The sequence below is a fragment of the Trachurus japonicus genome, chromosome 7 (assembly GCF_045865225.1).
Source record: "Trachurus japonicus isolate A0001 chromosome 7, Traja_1.0".
Classification (NCBI taxonomy): domain Eukaryota; kingdom Metazoa; phylum Chordata; class Actinopteri; order Carangiformes; family Carangidae; genus Trachurus; species Trachurus japonicus.
Genome location: NC_140913.1, coordinates 23,213,680 through 23,231,936, shown reverse-complemented (window position 1 = coordinate 23,231,936; position 18,257 = coordinate 23,213,680). Strand labels below are relative to the sequence as shown.

The window sequence follows — 18,257 nt, the reverse complement described above, 5'->3', positions numbered from 1 at the left end:
GTTGTGTCTCAAAAACATTTCCTCAATCTACTTTTCCATGCCAGACTTTGTCCTGTCATAACCACGCACGCCAGCAAGAGACTCGATGACAGCACGGACCGGTGTGAGCTTTCTAAAGGCAGGACGATAAGGTTTCGGCCTATACAGTTACCAGGTGCTAGGCAGCTCACACAGATACACACACACACACACACACACACACACACACACACACACACACACACACACATTCACCCTGCAGCGATGATGATATGATATCCAAACCCTGGTAACACAGTGAACACAAACATTTAGCAAGAACAGTTTGTGCATCTGCGCTTGTGTTAATGTTTGTGCTCTCAAACTAATCAGAAGAAGGCGCAGGCCTGGCAGGACTTGTTATATCATGTCCATGTATCATGTATTTCCATGTCAGCTACTAATCGTGCACAATAATTACAACCCCCAGACATCCTGTATGTAATGGATTTGATCTCAGACACATGACTCCAAAATAATTGGGCTTGAATGTACCCCTCACAAACAAACAAACAAACAAACAAAGAGAAGAGGTTATGTTTTTTTCCTCTCTCCATGCCAGATCTCTCTCTGAAGTTGTCTGACTTCACAGGATTCCCACAGTTCCCCGAGCTGGTTGGAGAAATGGGTGAAAGGTCACAGCAGTTTCTCCCCCTGCGTGTGCTCACGTTCATGAATGTGACATGAAGCTCTTGTTTAGCAGCATGCCTGCCTGCCTGCCTGCCCTTGCCGAGGCCGTCACAGCCGACTCTGGCATGTGCATTACAGTAAGGCAGGGGGCTTCCAGCTTCCAGCCAACCCAGCCCTGCGTTGTAAACATAGCTGTTTTGTTTTGCGGTTAAGGACCGGGGCGTGGCGACAGACAGGTTGACTCAGAAGTCCAGCATGTTGTGTGTATTGACTTGTCCGTGAGAAGCCATCCTGGGGACAAAACAGGTCCTGGTGGCGTATCGTGGTGTGGGTGTATCATGGTGCTTTAAAGCAGAAGTAAGCGATATTTTTGTGTTAATATAAGTCTTAAATAGTTGTATCTTCCGACAGCAATCACTTACATAGAGTGTTTGGTCTGAAACACGGGTCTGTCAGTCACTCTGCTCTGCTCTGAGCCCAGGAGAAAACTTTTCTCGTATCCTACAAGTTTTATCCAATGAGGAGAGAGAACGGCATAAAGGGGCAGTCCTCTCTGTGTGTGCAGCCAAGGGATGCGCCTGAATGTGGTGACGTAGGGACGAGGACCAATAGATCCATGACGAGGGCGGGGGCTGCTAACTCCGTCTGCTGACAAGACGTTATGGTGCGTTCAAGGCAACCCGTAACTCGTGTTTTTCCGACCTGTGAAGTCGTACCAGTTCGATCTGGTACGACTTCACGGGTCAGAAGTTACGAGTGGCCGTTATAGTGACTTTCACAGGTAAAACAGGTCGGAAAAACACGAGTGGGTTGCCTGGAACGCTACAAAGTCGTAAGTCCTGACTTGAAGCTGTAATTTACGGTTTCAAAAGCCTGCCTGGAACGCAGCATTAGCCAAAACGACCGGATCGCTTACTTCTGCTTTAAGGTTTGTCACTGGATGTAAAGCCCTCACTCACCACTGCACTTTATATGCCCGAGTTGAGTGGCAATCTCTGGCAGCACGCCGCCTTATACATTGGCATATTTTTATTTATAAAGTCATTTTGGGTCTTGCTCCCCCACTATTTATGTAACTACCTCTCCAAATCCCAAAGCAATTACCGCCTACGTTCAAATGAGTTTTATTTACTAAACATGCCCAAAGTTACAGTAACACTGAACTTGGTGCTGCACCTGCACTGCAGAAAACTCTAAAGCTAAAGGAGCTGATCAACCTTGGATATTTGAAAACTCGTGTGAGAGAAATTGGAGCACCTTCATACCGCACTTGTTCTTGTTTTAATGTGAATCCGAACTTTTAGTCCTGTTGCTTCTATCTTGTAATGTATTTATCTGTGGTGCTGTGTGATTTATGTGTCTTGTAAGTGTAGTAACTTTTCTATGCTGCTGTCTTGGCCAGGCTTCCCTTGAAAAAGAGGCCATTGTGTCTCAACGGGACCGACCTGGTTAAATAAAGGCAAAAAAAAAGAGACAACATTACTGTAACACTCATTGTTTACATACTACTTGAGTTTCTGTATTTCATCATCAGACATGTATGCTACATTTAGAGAGAAACCCGAAACACATATCATTCCAATGAATTTCAAAACAATGTCAAAAATCTACATAGTTCTGACATAAGAGATGAACCGGGTCGTGGCGACAGGCAGGTTGACTCAGAAGCCCAGCATGTTGTGTGCAGGGCCGGTGGCCGCTGGCATCAACACTCTATGCGGTTGTTTAGGGCCACAGCCGTTAGGTGGGGGGCCACATGATCAGAAAGGTACCGGGGTTCATCAAGTCATTTAAACATCCTGAGGTCTGCACGTGCAGCTATGAGCTTTATATGTAATGTGAAGTCAATATTCAGCTTCTTTTATCTCACATTTGAGACATTTGGTGAAAATAGAACGGCAGAATGACAACATTTGTGCTCAAAAAACAATTTCATTTTAGACTTGTTTTCTACACTTCTATATTACTGTATTCATATCCTATTTCAAGCACCAAAACAGTTCATTCTCATGACTGAAGGAGTGTTTTCACAAGGGATTTGAAATTCTTCAAAAAGCAGACCTCAAATTTCCAGCATTTGTCCTAAATTATTTCTTTCTACAGTGTTCTAGGACAAACTGGCCTCAGTGTGCTTACAGCCGAGGTTCTAATATTTAGACATAAAACACTTGAGTATTGTTACATCTGCAAGTATCTTAAAAAGATACATTTAAGAAAATATGTTAAATTCGAGAAAATGGCCTCAAACCTCAGAGGGCATAAACACGTCTGTATTCAGTTTTAACCAGTGATTTGGTGTTTGCGCTTAGAGTGCAGGGCCACAAACAAAAATCCTGTTTAGGGGGCCACCAAAATCCTAGGGCCGGCCCTGGTTGTGTGTATTGACTTGTCCGTGAGAAGCCATCCGACAGCCTGGGGACAAAACAGGTCCTGATGGCATATCGTGGTGTGGGTGATAAGAGACAACATTACTGTAACACTCATTGTTTACATACTACTTGAGTTTCTGTATTTCATCATCAGACATGTACGTATGCTACATTTAGAGAGAAACTAAAAAAAAAAAAAACCCAAACACATATCATTCCAATGAATTTCAAAACAATGTCAAAAATGTACATAGTTCTGACATAAGAGATGAACTCCCTGACCACCTTGTTATGTTTTTTTTTACTCCACCTACCTATGCAGCTTTCACTTTTGGTGCCTCTCTGCTCCCTCTCCTCTCAGGCCTCTCTGCCCCCTGCACGGCTGGCTGCTGGCGGATGATAAGACAAGTCGCCCCACAAGATACTGAGCCAGCCTTGCTTCCCTAGTTACCACAAGCTTACAGTGCCAGCAAACTGTTTATAAATGACCTGCATAATATGACACAGTGGGGCTGAACCAAGTCACACATATTGTAAAAGATTGTAAAAGTGGGCTGACCATTTACAGAAAAGCCAATTTTTTTAAAATTTTGAGAGTTATTACACTTATTTTGGGGGCAAGCTAGTTCAGTTTATAAGATCATTATCACCCTAGAATCTGTGCATTATCTTTGAAGCTTAAAGGAAACAGTGAGAAAGAAAAGTCTGGTATAATCCAACAGCTGCGGAAGAAGTACTTAGATGGTTTACTTGAGGAAACATACTAATGCCACTCTGTTAAAACACCCCATTAATCTTGTACTGCAAATGTTGCATAAGTAAGTGCAATCAGCGAAGTGAACATTACATAGCTCAAGGTTATTCTAATTACAGCAAGAGGAAAACCGCAAATGATCACATTTAGTCTAGAGTAGTGAAATTGAACATTTTTTTGGCATTCTGCATTTCACAAAATATCAAACCATTCAATTGAAACGCAAGTGAAGGGATCAAAATCTGCAAAATCCACGGTTTGATATACAATATATTATGTAAAAGGCAGAGACAAAGGAGAACATGCAAAATATCCAGATTTATGTAAATCTCTCACAGGGGAATACGGAAAACATCTGTTGAAATAGTTTTTTCCAACTGGTGTTGCCAGAAAGTGATCCTTTAATGCTCCAACCTTTTGGTATTTGGTCCTAATGTGTTTATGCACAAGTGTGTGGATGTCTGTGAGAGAGAGCAGTGGTGGTAAGTAACAGATTACAATTACACACACAGCACTGTGTTTGTTGACAATTTTGAGGTAGTATTTGTACTTGTATATCCTTTTAACGTTTACTTTTGCAGCCTGCTGGTAATATTTCAGTGTTTTAAATATGGTTTTGATATATACTTTTTCTGTGAAATTGAATATGAGTGTTGTGGTATTGGTGATTTCAGCATATGAAGACAATCTTTGCTGCTAATTCAAAGCCTTCAGGCAGACATAATCGAATGATTATTTGTGCAATTTCTTAATCTGAATTTTGTAGCTGTGTTTATTTATTCATGATAACTATTCACTGTATTATTCACTGTATTTGTATTATTGCATTTATTGTAACGGTATTTAGTATCTTTTATCCTTCTTTAGCCTGACCAGGGACAAAGACTGCAAATTAGCTGAAGCTAGACGTCTTGTATGCATCGCATTTTTCATTCTTTGTGGCAATGTTGTATGTATCGTCCCTGCAAAATAAACATTAAAATAAATAAATAATTAACTGAAAGTAAATAATTGAAACTCCAAACTCAGGTAGGCCTATATTATGAAATGTAGATGCACGAGGACTTGATTGATATTGTTATTGGCTCTTGCTTATTAGCTTGTTTCTCCCCTCGCCCTTCCCCGTTGGTACTGTCCCGTGGCCTGTGGCCCTGGATGATGAAGAATTTCTTTTTGCATCTCATATTGCATACAGTCTGGTCTGTACACGCTGCCCCCCTCAGCACACTTACAGTCCTTAGATAACCCCCTACCACACCACGCAACACTTCTGCGTCTACTATTCCTTACTCAGCAGAGACTGAACATGGTGGCTTCATGCTGTCACCAGTCCAAATTCACACAGCATAAACAGAGCTGATATCAACCAGTGTCCCTCCCTCCCTCCCCCTGAGAGACACCTCTGCAGGCCTATGGGGGGGGGGGGGGTGTTGCAGTCCCTTTAACCTCTCCTCTTTCCTTCCTTCTCTGCTCCACAGCCCTCCTGAAGCCCTCGTGCCATGCGTGCATCCCATGGGTCTGTCCCTACAAGGCTAAAGCAAACAGGGGTCTGGAAGTGGTGTCCTTGGCAAGCGTGTGCTGATAAACACAGCATGAGTGAGGACAGGCTGTGCTCTCCAGAGGGGTGGTGGTGGGGGTGGGTGGGGGGCACAGACCCTCATTCACGCTCCCCTGGAGGATATTATGAAACTTAACGAGGGAGCTATTTTAAATTCTCCAGAGGATTATTATGGTACCTCTGCTCTGATGATGAGAAAGCACTGGATTTAAACCCAGTCAGCCACTTGTTTCTGACTGGGCTTATCTCAGGAATAATCAACAACAGGTGAAACTTCTCTTAATAACACCCCACAGCAGCGTCTTTCACTGTTGTGTGGGAAAAGGAGACACTAGCCTACATGTTTCCTATGGAGCTATTTCCCTGACATTAAAAGTTGGCATTGAAAACAGAATTTGGCATTGTAATAAAAGTTATATTGACACTGAAACAAGTATCGGCATTGTAAAATGTTGGAACACAGGCATAAAAAATACAATATTTCATTTGGATTTTTAAAAAAATATATTATCATGTAGTTTTCAATGTCAGTCTTCAGATTTCTTCTCCATGCGTCCCTAGCCCCTCCCCTCAGACCCTCCCCTCCACAGCAAAACCCTGACAGTAACTTGGCATTGAAAAAAAGAAGAGTGAAACAGAAAAAAAAAAATTGAAACTGAAAACCAGTGAGACTGGGGGGGAAATGCAGTGTAAAACACACTGAAAAAGATGAAAAAGACATTGAAAACTACATGATAATATATATATATATTTTTTAATCCAAATAAAATATTGTATTTTTTATGCCTGTGTTCCAACATTTTTCAATGCCAATACTTGTTTTAGTGTCAATATAACTTTTATTACAATGCCAAATTCTGTTTTCAATGCCAACTTTTAATGTCAGGGAAATGGCTCCATAGTCCCCCCCCCCACTAAAACCAAAACATAACCTGCAGGCCAGAAATAGACAGCACAGATCAAGGATTAAGTTAAAGAAAAGTGCCACACTTTCTTTTCCTCTTTTCCATCCATTCACCCTGACGTCAGTGGAGCTCCTCTGTTTACAAACCCGCTCTAAAAGCAGCTGAGGGGGGGTCTCTGGAGCTGCTGAGGGGGGGTCTCTGGAGCAGCTGAGGGGGGGTCTCTGGAGCTGCAGCACTTTGGGGTTTTTTAACCCGTTCGAAAGGTCACAGACACACGCGCGCACGACGCACGCACGCACGCACGCACGCAAACAGCTACTGTTAAAACCGCTGAGGCTGTTATATAACTTGGCCTCAGTCACAACTATGGTCACAACATACTATATATATATATATATGTCCCGTGCGCACCAGCCAGGTCCTTTTACCAACACTGCTCGCGTGACGCTGCGTGGTTCATATACGCCCCCGCCGAGGTGACGCTCACACGGGGATGTAGCTCAGTGGTAGAGCGCATGCTTTGCATGTATGAGGCCCCGGGTTCAATCCCCGGCATCTCCACTCTTTTGTAAAGCTTTTTTCTGTCTTTATTAACGCAGTGACTGGTGTTATTTCCACTTTAGGAGAGTTTATTTGTCTGTAGACTGTACTGAATAACCCAACATTTGATTTTGATTACAAAACGTTTCATTAAAAATCTATATTTACATACCGGTCTGTATATTAGCTTTGGTGACTGTGGCCTTTACTTAAAACTTTTTTTATTTATTTGTTTGTTTGTTTGTTTGTGTAGTTTTGAAAAACAACATATTGTATCTGATGCATGTTGTTTTACTGCATACATGTGGATGTTTTGGTCACCATGGACTTGTACTGTTGGATCCTGTTGAGCAGGCTACTTTACTGGTAAGAAAAGATAGACAGCTTTTTTTTTATTACATGTTTCTAACAACAATGAATGAATGAATGAATGAATGAATGAATTTATTTCGGTATATCAAGCTTATATAACCGAAAGGGTGTAGGTTGAAGCCAAAGCTATACCCCTACCCCTTTTACCTTAAAAAATTAAAATAAAATAAAAAAATATATATATACGCATTAATACAATAGGATCAGATCACAGACATTTGAAATTAATCAGTACACTTAAATTTCTGATCACAACAAAATAAAGAATTGTACACAGCGCATAACCCAAAATAGTACAAAATCATTGAACTTAATTTTCCATTCTGTAACGAGAAATTATGTTGTTCTTAACAAAGAGCATACTGTATCTACACTATCTGAATTTATACTGAATTATTTAAAGATAATGTTTTCTCAAATATAAACTCACTTTGCAGTGAAGATGTTTAAATGAGAGATTTGCTACCTCAGCCTGCTGTCAGGGAGAGGAATGACCGGGTCGACAGAAACCTTGAGGGCAACACTTGTTTTGGAATTGGGTAAAAAGTTATTAAAAGCAACAAGCACACAGATAGACATCAACCTGGGAAAAAATGAGGTTGACACATATTAGTGTCTTCTGCTTTTAGCAGGTTGAACTGTCTGACATGAAACAAGACCACTGTGGGGGTCAAACCCTCCTGTGTATACTTACTATTCAGGTACCTGTGACTGCTTAACCCACATACTACATGTCTGTACATTATGACCTAAAGGAGGCACCTTTACATAAATGACACATATCCATTTCCCAAATGTCAAAGTAACATTCCTGACGGTGGGAAAAAAAAAAAGGAGAAACGCCAGACACTCCTCTTTAAAGCCCTCATAGTCAACTGTACTTTAGCTGCAGGTCTTGTGGCAGAATGTAAGCTGAACAGCTGCCGACATTTATCTTTAGGGAAGATAAAATTCAGCAGTTTTCTGGGAGTGGCAGATCGATCATATTTAAAAAGTCATGTTCATGCCTCCTTAGATCAGAAGTCAAAGGTCACAATGTTTAGATATACTGTCAGGGCCGTTGCTAGGAATTCTGGGCCCCCTTAAAGAATACTAAAGTGGGCCCCTCCATCTAACTTTTCCAGTTTTTCTTTTCTTAGACTACGTATGTATTATCATTTTTTATTTAGCCTTCTTTGTTTTGATGCTAATGCAGCATTACATTGCAAAAACTCAAGTATCTTACCAAGAATATTTGTCTTATTTCTGGTCAAAATGTCATTTCTAGTCAAAACAAATCTCATTCTACTTAAAATAAGACACATCATATTAAAAGTAGCTTGTTTTTAGACACTTTTTACTCCTTTCAAGCATATTTTCACTTGGAATAAGTAGAAAAAATCTGATAATGGAACAAGTTTTTCTTCCTTATTACAAGCACAAAAACCTGCTTTCACTGGCAGATTTTTCTACTTATTTCAAGTGAAAATTTGTTTGAAACAAGTGAAAATGATCTAAAAACAAGTTAATTTTTAGGTGATGAGTCTTATTTTAAGTGGAAAGAGATTAGTTTTGACTAGAAATGAGACATTTGGACAAGAAATAAGACAAATATTCTTGGAAAGATGTTGAGTTTTTACAGTGTACTATGAGTATTAGTCAGGGTCTTACGCAGAATAAATCAGTCAAACAAAGATTAGACTACTGGGGTTTTTTATGGGCCCCACTGGGCGCTGGGCCCCTAGAGTTATCATCACCTTTCTCCCCTATACAACGGCCCTGTATAGGCTACTGTATGTAGTCAGTGCTGATTACACATCATAGCATCCTCCACTGTTTGACATGAAGAGGACGGAGAACAGGTGTGGTGTGTCTGACCTGCATCATCACATTAAAGGTGAGTCAAACCTGGAGGTCGTGTTGCTGAGTCAGCAGACACTAGAGGCCCATATGGATATGTCACCTCGTGCTGGATGACAACAAATTGATTTGACCACATAACTTATAAACATTGTATTTCTGGTCTTTGGCTGCCTCCTAGTGGTTATTTAGCAGACAAGCCCTTTATTGGATCAGTTCACTATGCGAACAGTGGGTGGCGCCACTTCATAGAAGGCCTGCATGTTCTTTTCGTGACCCTGCTGTAAGTAACCACAAGAACACCAAACGTAGCCTATATTACTAATTTTCAGCTAATGCACAGGTTATCCCTGTGTTGTGAATTGAATTGAATTGAAAACTTTATTGAACAACGTTAGACAAGTGTTCAAAAGGATTAAAACACAATAAAGCCCAAAGGCTTTTCCATTGTGGTCCTATTTGATGGTAGACAACATGGATTTAAAAACAAGGAAGACAACACACAACACATGGAAAGACACTAGGGCACATAGACTACAACATTGAAGAAAAAGAACAAGACAAAATAAATAAGACAAGGGCATTAGGTCCCAAACAAAAACAACAAAACATTTGACAGACATACAAAGAAACAATACAATAATAATAGTGAAACTACATTCACTCATTGGACATCTTATTGAGAAGACTGTACTACTAACATTCCCTACATATCTTTTCACAGCTGCTCGGCAAATAAAATAAGACTGTTGTAATAATGGTTATCAGTATTATTTCTTTTTACATGGCCCTTTAACACAGGGTCAGGGTTAGGAAATCCCATAAGAAAGACAAGAGACAAAAATAATGAAATAAAATTAATATGAAAGTTAATATAAACAAGGTAACATAGATTTGTTTCACATTTAGTAACACACATAGGAATACCACACAATAAAAAATGTGTAAAATGACAAATACAAAACTGATGCGATCTTATCAGGGCTCTAAAAGCAACTCAAAACAACATTTTCTTTTTTTTTTCTTTCTTTTTTTCTAAATGTCAGCAGGACATTTGTGAGTGTGGGAAATTTCTGACTCCCCTCAAGAGCATTAATTTTCCTCTGAAAGTAAAAACAACGGACTAGATGACATTTATGGTGCCACACAGAACATCAAAGCAGGCCTGTGGTTGGACTGAGCTGCGTCTGTCTGCTGTCCAGATAAGGTGAGAGCAGAAGAGACACGTGAATGCACACATCTGGTTGAATTCCAGCTTGGAAGTGGGTAAAAAGTGTGCAAGAATGTTGTTTGCCACATGGTTTCATTCTCTGTATTAACATTAAATCCAAAAAATTTCCAGTGTTGCCTGCAGTCCTGAGGAGCCAATATCACAAGGATCCAATAATGCAATAATGAAAAAACAGAACAAAAAACACATGTATAGATATATTTTGAATATACTGCATGTATGTTTCTCTCTATTTTTTATTTTTTATTTTTATTTATTTTATTTTTTATTTTTATTTTTTCAGTTTTCCATCTTTTTCTCTCACTTTTGCCTATTTATTTCAATTGATTATGTAAAAAATTTAACTAGAAGAGAGGGAGATGTACGGTATATTGTTTTTGTATTTTTGTTTTTCAATTTTCAAAGGAAATGTCATTTTTCTTGCTGTTTAACTGATGGCTCCAGTTCAGGGTTGGGGGGAGGGAGGGGAATTGTGTAAAGACTAAAAAATCAATAAAGATATGTGTTAAAAAAAAAAAAAATGCAATAATGCACAGAAATTATATTATATCTTTTTTTTTTTTTACTTTTACATTTAAATGTGTGTATATTAATATATATTTTTATGTTGTGTGTATTTATTTTATTTAAACTCTCTCTGTATATCATGTAAACCAGTGGTTCTCAACTGGTGGGTCGGGACCCAAAAGTGGGTCGCGGACCCGTTCTGGATGGGTCGCGGACAGCTGGTCAAAAAAATAAATAATATTTAATGCACATCTGATGTTGGACGTGTTTTGTGGGTCTTTATTTTGTGCAATTTGATATTTATTCACTTTTGGGAATACACATGCTCTGAATGCAGAGATGCATTATAAGTCAAATATATCGTTTTGTTGGTCTCCATTTTGTTCACTTCCGTACATGCAGTTGTCATGGTAACTCCTCAGTTTCATTCATGTGCCCTGAAATGCAGTTCGCTCAATAAAGAGCAAAATTAGTTTTTAAAGGCTTTTAAAAAAAAATCTTGGTTTGAATTCTATAAAAGTGGGTCGCGACTTAATGACCGTGGGAAGATGTGGAGCCCAGAGTGAGACTAGTTGAGAACCACTGATGTAAACCATGTATATAGCAACACTGACAAATAGATGTGACCTAGAATCGACATACACACCTAGAGCATTTCATACGTGGGACTGTTTATTGTAAAAAATAATAAGTAATAGGAAAGGATGTAAAAAATATTCTGTATATATAAGCACAGTACACAGTTAATTTACCTTAGACTCACTGCTAGGTAAAACTAATAGGCTCATTTACTGCACATACATATTAGGCATAATAATGGCTGGCAGATGTAAGGGATAAACTGTTCACACTGATCAGATTTTACTTTTATTTCTCTGCAAACAGACTTGTGTAATAAACTGAGGTGGACATTAAAGGGATAGTAGCATTTTTTTTTAAAGTGGGGTTGTATGATCTACAAATAGCCCCTAAGTACTTTAATTGCAGTAGAAGACTCTCTGCACTCCTCCCGTTAGCAACGCCAGCCCATAATAGCCCTGCCCAGAGATTTACAACATACATTGTTGTGAACAGACCCAAAGAAACAGCCTATTTTCACGGCCTAAAAGAGGTTTTACGTGAAAAAAAATACACAGTTCCATTGTTCGCTATAATATAATATTTTCCAGCCCTTCAAAGTGCAGGAAAAACACAGTTTTTATTTGGACCTAACCAACTCACGTATCCCTCCGCCCAGGGTTAGCGCCCGCCGATCAGCAGTTGGTTAGGTCCAAATAAAAACTGTGTTTTTCCTGCACTTTGAAGGCTGGAAAAAATTATATTATAGCGAACAATGGAACTGTGTATTTTTTTTCAGGTAAAACCTCTTTTAGGCCGTGAAAATAGGCCGTTTCTTTGGGTCTGTTCACAACAATGTATGTTGTAAATCTCTGGGCAGGGCTATTATGGGCTGGCGTTGCTAACGGGAGGAGTGCAGAGAGTCTTCTACTGCAATTAAAGTACTTAGGGGCTATTTGTAGATCATACAACCCCACTTTAAAAACATGCTACTATCCCTTTAATATTGCAAAACTATCTAACCTAATGTTGGAGCCAAACAGGGAGAGCGTGCTTCAGTCTGCTGGACATGTTGGCTGCTCCTCTCCTCTCCATGTCAGAGTGTTCTTGATTGATCTTCCCCAAACCAACCATGTGAGTGCTGGTGTCTGATGGAGAGACCTGGCCAGAGAGTGAGTACAGGCTGCACAGCGTGTGTGTGTGTGTGTGTGTGTGTGTGTGTGGGAGTGTGTGTGTCCATACTCTGCATTCCTCTGTGTTAATCTTATCTTCCTCCTGCTGAGCTTATGGACCTCTGAACTTTAGGGCAACACACACACAGACACAAGCACACACAAACACACACACATACTCAAGTACATAAACAAACATACGTACATGCAACATGCAGTGGTGAAGTATGAATCTATTTATGCACATTGGACAAGTTCATATCTTGGAAAGCTGAGAGAGATTGTCCAATGGGGATAATCTATAACTTGATGAATAATGTAGTCTACAGACCAACGTGGACATTTTTAACAACTTGATTTGCTGCTAATCACCGACTCGTCAGTTTTCTTTCAGATTCAACAAGAAGCATCTTGGGAAATCTGCCACATTCCCTTCTGATGGCCGGCACCTGATTTCCAAGTTCCCATGCAGGTTGTGTGCACCCAAAGGAGTTTAAAAAAAAAAAAATTAAGGAGGTTTCAGATCCGTATTATGTCACAAAACCATGCACCATATAATCACACAAGCGAGTGCAAGTTAATAACAAAGGAAAGAAAATAGTGATGCTTTCAATAGGCCTACATGACATCTACCACATCGAAAACGCTGTGAAAAGAGCGGAATAGTTATGGAATAAAACAATGAAGGTCTTTCTTGTTCAAAATAATGTGACAAAGGAGATCAAAGTTACTGTAAGATTAATAGCTGTTTCCCTTTGCTTATATCTTTGCCTCCTTACAGAGTCTGCACATCTTATTTTGCAAAGTTATGTTTTAGCTTCCTCGTTGAGGCACTTGAAGAAAAGTCTTTTATTTTTTGAGGTTGTAAAACATTAAGTAGAAGTAATTTCCTCTCAGGGCATCATGAGAGAGATTGTCCAATGGGGACAATCTATAACTTGATGAATAATGTCGTCTACAGACCAACGTGGACATTTTTAAGAACTTGATTTACCTGAGGAGACAACAGAGCTGCTAATCACCGACTCGTCAGTTTTCTTTCAGATTCAACAAGAAGCATCTTGGGAAATCTGTTGTGTCCTTTGAATCATCACACACACACACAAAGAAAACATGACTGGATAGACCTGTATTGATGTTGTTGTCAGGGCCGTTGTACAGGGGAGAAAGGTGATGATAATTCTAGGGGCCCAGCGCCCAGTGGGGCCCATAAAAAACCCCAGTAGTCTAATCTTTGTATGACTGATTTATTCTGCATAAGACCCTGACTAATACTCATAGTACACTGTAAAAACTCAACATCTTTCCAATAATATTTGTCTTATATGTCTTATTTCTTGTCCAAATGTCTAATTTCTAGTCAAAACTAATCTCTTTCCACTTAAAATAAGACTCATTACCTAAAAATTAACTTGTTTTTAGATAATTTTCACTAAAATTCACAATAAATAGAAAAATCTGCCAGTGAAAGTAAGTTTTTTGTGCTTGTAATAAGGAAGAAAAACTTGCTCCACTATCAGATTTTTTCTACTTATTCCAAGTGAAAATATGCTTGAAAGAAGTAAAAAGTGTCTAAAAACAAGATACTTTTAATATAATGAGTCTTATTTTAAGTATAATGAGATTTGTTTTGACTAGAAATGACATTTTGACTAGAAATAAGACAAATATTCTTGCTAAGATACTTGAGTTTTTGCAGTGTAATGCTGCATTAGCATCAAAACAAAGAAGGCTAAATAAAAAACGATAATACATACGTAGTCTAAGAAAAAAAAAAAGTTAGGGGGAGGGGCCCACTTTAGTATTCTTTAAGGGGGCCCAGAATTCCTAGCAACGGCCCTGGTTGTTGTTGTTGTTGTTGTTGTTGGTGGTGGTGGTCACCAACCTGCAAAAAGGTCAAATGTAAATGTGCTGGAGTGGCCGTTACCTGTCGTTTAAATGTAGTGAATGGTAACAAAGCGCACGATCGTTCAGAGGACATCGACAACAGGTCTTTAAACGTGAAGTCTGAATTAAAGCTGAACTTCTGTACTTGTCACTTGAACAAAAAAAGCATTTGTTCAGCCACAGTAGGTGGTAGCCAGGGGGATGAAAGGACACTGCAAGTACAATACAGCCACCACCCATCAGGCCATACATGCTTTAAAAAAAAAAAGTTCAAGTAATGAAACATCCAGCAAAAATTATCATATGAAATCTTGAAGCATTTCCATTTAATACCATGACAAACTGGTGATGCCATATTACATCCTTATCCTTATCACACATAGCTACATCGGTTTTTACTCATATCCATGCTGATGGAGAACAAAAACGAAAACGAAAATGAAAAAAAAAAAAGTCTAATGTTGTCTTTAACTCACTTTTTATTTCTTTTTAACATGTGTCATGGTGTAGTTAAGCTTCATTGTCTCCCCTCATCAACATCACATAGAATAACATCATACAATAAAAGTAAATGACAGTAAAATACATGCAGTGCACCGCAATCACCTTTCCTGTTATATTGAAGCCATTACCTAATTACGACCCCGTAAACTCTGAATACAACATGTGTTTGTGACGTATCTAGATATTCTTAAGCTTTCAAAAAAAAAAAAGAAATCTAACCTGAAGCCCAAATTGTTTTGTGTCTTTATATGTTTTGCACAATGGCACTACATTTTAATCTTAAGGAGAAATCACATGCCCATTTTCTCAGATTTGTTTATATGACAAAATGCAAAGTTAATAATGCATCATGTCTTTAGTAATTTTGGGGCCACATGTTGTCATTCTGCATTAAAATAAGAACCCCCCTCCCAACCCCCCGTAAAAGTCGGAGCACCACATTCTTCTTGGCAGGGAATTATGCAACGACTTTCCACCTTGGCTGCAGCACTGTTTTTGGCACCAGACAGTAAAACCATCCCTAGATTAGACTGAATGACGACGTGTCTACCACATTATATTTAGTCTGATGAGGCTTGAGCAGACAGTGTGTGTGTGTGTGTGTATACAAGTGTGTGTGAGCCTCTGTGGGAACACCGGCTGCCTCATCCCTGAGGCCAGAGCAGAAAGAACATCTGTTCTGAGAAAGCAGAAGACGTTTTAAGTCTTTCTTCCTTCACCTTCTCCTTGTGTCATGAGGTCACTCTAACCCTGTTGTAACACAAATTGTCTGCAGCAGTCAGACAAACTGCTCTCCCCAGAAGAGCAAATTCAACTGTGTGTGATCAGCTGTTCCAGACTCCTATGTGTGTCAGTGTGTGTGTGTGTGTGTGTGTGTGTGTGTGTGTGTGTGTGTAAGGTCCAGTGGATGCTTTATTTTGTCATAATATCTGGTTTTGTGAGTGAGGAGAGGAACACACACACAAACACATATGATTCATCATAGGCTACATTTATCGGGGTCAGCCTTATGTTCCCGCAGCCCTATGTTCCCTCAGGTTTATGTTGCCTCATTTCTAAGAATTTTCTCAAAATGAAACAAAGTCAAGTCATTTTTATCAGGTTTTATGTTTGGCCATTTCTAAGATTTTTTACACTATTTTTATGACCCAAAATGAAACAAAGTCAAGTCATTTTTATTTTAAAGGGATGATCCAGGGTCTAAACTATCTTAAATTACCCCACTAATAATGTCCGGAATTCCTGATGTAGCTACTTACTGTACAAACTTTCTAATGCTTTGTTTACTACTACCAACACTATTTGTACTACTGTAGAAGTTTGTTGTCTGAATTGCACTAACTCATGGAGGTGAGTTTAATTTTCTTTCATTTTCTTTAATTTTAAGGGTTCATCACTCAACGCTATGTTGGAGTAGCGGTGTTGGAAGGGGTCAGCCCTGTGTTCCCAGGGCCCTGTGTTCCTAGATTTAGCTAAAAGCTACATTACATCTGTAGTCAACTGCTACTGGATAATAGGTTGGGTGTAATTGACTACCAAATTGGGAGAAATGGGGATAAAATCTGATGCAAATTGACCATAAAGGAAATGTGGGAACATAGGGCCCAATTTTGTAAATAAAAAAAAAAACCTTAGAAATGAGGGAACATAGGGCTGTGGGAACATAGGGCTGAGGAAACAGGGAACAAGCCGATCCCAACACCATGACACTGTCAGTCCTGGACCAGCAGCGCAGCCAGATTACTTTCACGTGTGTCTTTGTTATTTGCTCTTTTTTCTTCCTGTTTTACTGCTGTCTTGCCCTCGTGACCTCCAGTCTACGTGGCGTCGGCGTCAACAAGCTCTCAAACGACGTGTGAACTTTTGGGCATGCCGCGACAATGGCGCCTAAAGACAGGTGCATATGCTCTCTCTCTCCACCAGCACAGAGGAGCTGTTGACTCATCTTTACGATGCTAAACTGGAGTTACAGGGCGGACTCACTGCCACATTCCCTCCTGATGGCCGGCACCTGATTTCCAAGCTCCCATGCAGGTTGTGTGCACCCAAAGGAGTTTTAAAAAAATAATAATAAGGAGGTTTCAGATCCGTATTATGTCACAAAACCATGCACCATAGACTTTAAATAATCACACAAGCGAGTGCAAGTGAATAATAAAGGAAAGAAAATAGTGATGCTTTCAATAGGCCTACATGACATCTACCACATCGAGCGGAATAGTTATGGAATAAAACAATGAAGGTCTTTCTTGTTCAAAATAATGCGACAAAGGAGATCAAAGTTAAGATTAATAACTGTTTCCCTTTGCTCATATCTTTGCCTCCTTACAGAGTCTGCACATCTTATTTGCAAATTTATGTTTTAGCTTCCTCGTTGAGACACTTGAAGAAAAGTCTTTTATTTTTTGAGGTTGTAAAACATTAAGTAGAAGTCATTTCCTCTCAGGGCATCATGCCGGGTGGATGCATTTCATGCCGCCCGAAGGCACAAGATATTAAGCCGTGGCCCGGTCTGGGTCTAAATCATCATCATCATCATATTGTTCGTGTCAGCTCGGTTAATTTCTCCTCGCTGCGAGCAAGCTGGAGAACAGCACCTCTTTTATGTGAGCGAGACGGGACGTGTTCCCCGCAGAGAGGCGCAGGGAGAGAGACGAGGTTGTAGGATGAAGTGGGTGTTTTGTATTGAGGAAAACACAGAAGAACAGAGCGTCTGTCCCCCGTACCTGCTGGAAAATGCCTCCTCACCGGGGTGCGTAAAAGCCCCGAGCAAAAGGCGCACAAAAGAGCAGAGCAGAGCCGCCATAAAGTGCCGCAGTGTTCTCAGATCACTGTAAAACGTGGTAAATGAACTGTGATCTAACTGTGTTTTGTTCTATAAGAAGTTAAATGGATTATTGTGACAATCAATTTGCAGTTTTACTGATAAATGGGTGAATGATCTCAGATTTGCTTTGATTTTTTAGGAATGATTATGTTATCAGCTTCTCATGGGACTTGCCATTTCACCACACTTGTCTGTGCGTTTTCACTTTAGATACTTTAATTTGTCACCTTTCACACTTAATTCACAGCCTGAGCCGACAGAGGTCAGTGCAGCTTCAGTTTGCCTGTGACACAGAGTGAATATAAGAAATCTTGCTTCATGTGTTGCCTTCTATTTTCCACAATGAGAAGCATTCATGAGTTTAACACGTTTTGTCCGTATTCTACACTGAACTGCACAGTCATCTGTTCACGTTTAATGACAATAAGTGCATGCCTGCAGGTAAAGTGCGGGTCATTAGAACCGTGAAATGCTTTTGGCACACTGGGCACCTGCGGTGAATGGGGGCCGGTGGCGCCCTGACGCACGGGGTGTGTCTTTGGGCGGAGACCTGCCCACCCACCCCGCTGCTTCTCCCCTCTGGTTA

The 18,257-nt window shown here is 39.9% G+C and overlaps 1 non-coding gene across 1 annotated transcript; it reads left to right on the top strand.

Annotated features, from left to right (window-relative positions):
• Positions 1 to 6,723: 6,723 nt before the first annotated feature.
• trnaa-ugc (transfer RNA alanine (anticodon UGC)) lies at positions 6,724 to 6,795 on the top strand. Its single transcript has one exon. It is a non-coding gene; the product is annotated as a tRNA-Ala (tRNA).
• Positions 6,796 to 18,257: the final 11,462 nt, after the last annotated feature.